This window comes from Danio aesculapii, chromosome 25 (genome assembly GCF_903798145.1).
Source record: "Danio aesculapii chromosome 25, fDanAes4.1, whole genome shotgun sequence".
NCBI classification, from domain to species: Eukaryota; Metazoa; Chordata; class Actinopteri; order Cypriniformes; family Danionidae; genus Danio; species Danio aesculapii.
This window is the reverse complement of record NC_079459.1, coordinates 34,932,660-34,937,659: the sequence shown is the minus strand read 5'-3', so window position 1 is coordinate 34,937,659 and position 5,000 is coordinate 34,932,660. Positions and strand designations below refer to the sequence as shown.

At 28.7% G+C, this 5,000-nt stretch overlaps 1 protein-coding gene across 1 annotated transcript in view; it reads left to right on the top strand.

Annotated features, from left to right (window-relative positions):
- The window catches only part of pparab (peroxisome proliferator-activated receptor alpha b), a 59,721-nt gene that overhangs the window by 837 nt on the left and 53,884 nt on the right, over nt 1-5,000 (top strand). The window lies entirely within an intron of this gene.

Below are 5,000 nucleotides of genomic sequence, written 5' to 3'. Positions count from 1 at the left end.
TATTACATGCATTTGCATTTTTAATTCTATTTAATTCTATTCTTTTCTGTGCTTTCAGTTGTGATTTATAGTCTTTTTAGCTTTATTTTGTTTGTGATGTTCTGTTTTGTAGTATTAAAGTTAGTTTTTCTTGTTATTCAGTTTATATTACATGCATTTGCATATTTAATTCTATTTAATTCTATTCTGTTATTCTTTCAGTTGTGATTTATAGTCTTTTTAGCTTTATTTTAGATTGTGATGTTCAGTTTTGTAGTTTTAAAGTTAGTTTTTCTTGTTATTCGGTTTATATTACATGCATTTGCATATTTAATTCTATTCTGTTCTACTTTATTCTTTCAGTTGTGTTTTATTTTCTTTTTAGCTTTATTTTATTTTCTGATGGTCAGTTGTGGTCTAGTTTAAAGTATTAAAGTTAAAGTTGTTAGGTTTTTATTAGATTTATTTGCATATTTAATTCTATTCTACTCTATTCTTTCTGTTGTGTGTTATGTTCTTTTCTGCTTGTATTTTGTTATGAAAGCTGTGCACTATTTTCTAATATTAAACTTAATGTTGTTACTATTAGGTTTTTATCAGACACATTTGCATATGGACTTCTATTCAATTCTATTATTTTCTAATCTTTCAGTAGTGGTTGTATTTTTCTGCTTTATTTTTTGTTATTGACAGCTGTGGTCTTGTTTATAGCATTAAAGTTAGTGTTGGCGCTATTAGTTTTTATTTGATACTTGCATATTAAGTTCTATTCAATTCTATGCTTTTGTATGCTTTCAGTTTATTCTCTTTTTAGCTTTATTTTAGTTTGTGATGTTCTGTTTTGTAGTTTCAAAGTTAGTTTTTCTTGTTATTCAGTTTATATTACATGCATTTGCATATTTAATTCTATTTAATTCTATTCTGTTCTATGCTTTCAGTTGTGATTTATTCTCTTTTTAGCTTTATTTTAGTTTGTGATGTTCTGTTTTGTAGTGTCAAAGTTAGTTTTTCTTGTTATTCAGTTTATATTACATGCATTTGCATATTTAATTCTATTCAATTCTATTCTGTTATTCTTTCAGTTGTCATTTATTCTCTTTTTAGCTTTATTTTAGTTTGTGATGGTCTGTTTTGTAGTTTTAAAGTTAGTTTTTCTTGTTATTCAGTTTATATTACAAGCATTTGCATATTTAATTCTATTCAATTCTATGCTTTTCTATGCTTTCAGTTGTCATTTATTCTCTTTTTAGCTTTATTTTAGGTATGTGATGTTCTGTTTTGTAGTTTTAAAGTTAGTTTTTCTTGTTATTCAGTTTATATTACATGCATTTGCATATTTAATTCTATTCAATTCTATGCTTTTGTGTGCTTTCAGTTGTGTTTTATTCTCTTTTTAGCTTTATTTTAGTTAGTGATGGTCTATTTGGTAGTATTGAAGCTAGTGTTAGTACTATATAGTTTTTATTAGACACATTTGCATATTCAGTTCTATTCAATTCTATTATTTTCTATTCTCTCAGTAGTGGTTGTATTTTTCTGCTTTATTTTTTGTTTTCGATAGCTGTGGTCTCTTTTAAAGTATAAAGTTAGTGTTGGTACAATTTGGTTTCTATTAGGTGCATTTGCATATTTAGTTCTATTCAATTCTATTCTTTTCTGAGCTTTCCATTTTGATTCATGTCAGTTGTGGTCTGTTTTGTAGTATTAAAGTTAGACCCGTTTGCATATTAAGTTTTATTCTGTTCTATTCTACTCTTATATGTGTTTTATTCAGGATTACATTCTGTGTTTGCTTATATTAGTTGCGTTTGGTTCTATTCTGTGCTATAGTCCTCGTTTTGTTTTTATATTCTTTTCTGCTTTTTATTTCTATTCTACTCTATTATTTCAGTTGTGTTTTATATTCTGTTTTACATTATTGAATTGAATAGACAGCTGTGGTTTATTTTACGTTGTTATGAAAAAGATATTGTTTATTAGATGCTTTTGCATATTAAATTCTACTTTTATATTCTATTTTTATTTTTTTTTAAATATCAAACTAATAAGCGCACATTTAAATGTCTGACTGAAATATTTAGAGTCATATTAAACTTTTAATATAATATATAAAACAACACCTTTTCCTGTTCGACCCCTATATTATGTTTATTTTACTATTTCTTTACTCTAATATAGAAGTTAATCAAACACACTCTTACACACGTCAAAAGTGGAAGCTGAAGAAATAAGAAAATATCAACAGTTACAGTTTTTATATGAGTATACAGTTTTACAGATGTTTTCAGGCCTGTCATTGTAGAATTACAGGAGAATTTGTGTGTTGTGACTGGCCAGAGCCTCATTTCTCTTTCTGTCAATGCATTTATTCCTGTATTAAACCATGAAGCAGTGTTTTCCGGGCAGTAACTGGGGTTTTGTGAGCCTGTCAGATGGTTTTGTTGACATTACGCCTTTTGGATTTGAGAAGAGCAGGGATTTTTTCGCTCCTGTGGTGCGGCGAGTTACATAATATCACAGGTGTACTGACTGTGTGTCTATTAAATGCTCTGTTTATGACACAGCTTGAGCCTCAGGGTGGATTTACATAAGGATGATGAAATAAAAACTGATTTGTATAATTAAAAAGAAAAAGGTTTCCTGTACTGACATCAGTGTTGTCAAAGCAATCCATATTTAACATTGATTTGTGCACCAGGCCAGTAGATGGCGATATGACTTAAAAATGATGACGTAAATAATGAATAATAAAAAAAGCCAGCGAATATGGTTCAAAAGTTCAGCATTGTTGTTTTGATTGAACATGCACACATGTAGGATGTCACTGTTGTTGTTTTTAGCACAATTTTAGATTAAAACATGCATTTAGAATCTCTTTTTTGATTTTTTAGGTGCGCAAAACATCGTGATTGTAAAAAAAAATGCTTAAAAATGCGTTAAAAGCCACATTAACATCTTCCTTATGGTAATCAAATTGTATGATTTGATTTTGCTCCATTCAAACGTTTATTAGCATAATAAATCGTCATTAATTAAATAAGAATGATTATTTTAGCACAATGCTATTGTAGTTTTTATCAATAACTTCTAATATATTAGTTTTTTACGTTTTATTGAATTTTATTTGAGGTTTTTGCTAATGTTATTATACCTTAAATTAAGCTACATGTCATTAGTATACGTAATAAATCATCATTAATTAAATAAAAACTATTAGAGAGCAGATTTATTTAGGCGTTATCACAATGCTATTGTAGTTTATTATTACCTTGAAAAAGTATTAATTTTAATATTATATATTATTTAAATTTGAGTTCAGATATTCATAATGTTGTTGTGTGTTTTTGGTAGTTTCTATTTGTTTTTGGTTTTTACATTTTATTAATTTTTAATTTTGTTATTGTTATACCTCAAAGTAAAATACAATTAGTATTCGTAATAAATCATCATTAATTAAGTAAACATTATTATTAGTTTATTAGTTTTTGGTTTTTAAGTTTTATTAATTTTAGTTTTTGTTATTATTATACCTTAAATTAAACTACATATAATTTCATTCATTCATTCATTTTCTTTTCGGCTTAGTCCCTTTATTAATCTGGGGTCGCCACAGCGGAATGAACCACCAACTTATCCAGCATATGTTTTACAAAGCGGATGCCCTTCCAGAACCCATCAGTGGGAAAACATATAATTTCATTAAAAATATTTTTTATTTAACTATAAGGTGTTGTAATTGTACACTTTAACTGGAATATTACTTAATTTAAAAGTTGGTTTTCAAGTATTATGTACAATGAAATATTGAGTCAAATTCAAGCTGTAATTACTGATACTATTATTTTATTAGGTATAGTTTAGTTCAAATGTTCATAACTTTGTTGCGTCTTTACGGCAGTTTTACATTTTATTAATTTTAATTTCAGTTTTCATTATTATCATGTCTTAAATTTAATTACATCCACTGAAAAAAAAAGTTTGCTGTTTGTTCAAACTATGTAAAATGAGCTGAAACCACTCGACTCTTTTTTTTTGTTTTAGTACAACTTAATTGTTTTTTGTTCAATCCACTTTGTACACAATTTGTAAAAACTAATAAATCAACTTAATTCCTTCATGTTGTCAAAACACAAATCGATTGTGTGGAACCCAGCACTGTTTACAGTGTATAATTTCATTAAAAACATTTATTTATTTATTTATTTTATTTATAACGTGTTGAAATTGTATACTTTATCTGCAATATCACATCATTTAAAAGTTGGTCTTCACGAATTAATGCACGATCGAGTTATATTCGAGTTGTAATGACTGATACTATTATTTTCCCACGGCACCACTAGACTACCTTTTATAATGGTCTAGTTACACCATGTCTGTCTCCACCATATGATAATCTATTGCCTAATATTTCCAGTTAATCCCCTTTTCCACTAAATGAGCACTTTTTGCTGTATCAGCTGTTTGAGCAGGCATTTAAGAGCTCCTCAGCGTCCCGCAGGTTTCCTCTAATCTGCGTTTACTGCGCTGTTTTGCTCCTAGACCTGCAGTAATTTACTCTGAAATCTTCTTCCAGAGCACATATGCCATGTTAAGACTGCCTTCTTCAAATATTCCCCATGATAAAGCCGATGTGCAGCGTTATCTGGCAGATTGCTTGTGCTTCTAATGTGTTTGCATTGTTGCAGCAGTGGGTTTATTGCATGATAAGTGACTGATGGGTTTAGAAATAGACTGATAATTGCCATGATATTGAGGCTTTTGGTTGCTTATTTAATGTATGTTTTAATTCTAATGTAAAATAAGATATATATTTAGAAATATATAAGTATTTAATATAGAAGTTTCCTCCGGGTGCTCCAGTTTCACCCACAGTCCAAATACATGCACTATAGGTGAATTGGATGAACTAAATTGGCCATAGTGTATGAGTGTGTGAGTGTGTATGGGTGGTTCCCATGCTGGGTTGCAGCTGGAAGGGCATCCGCTGTGTAAAACATATGCTGGAATAGTTGGCGGTT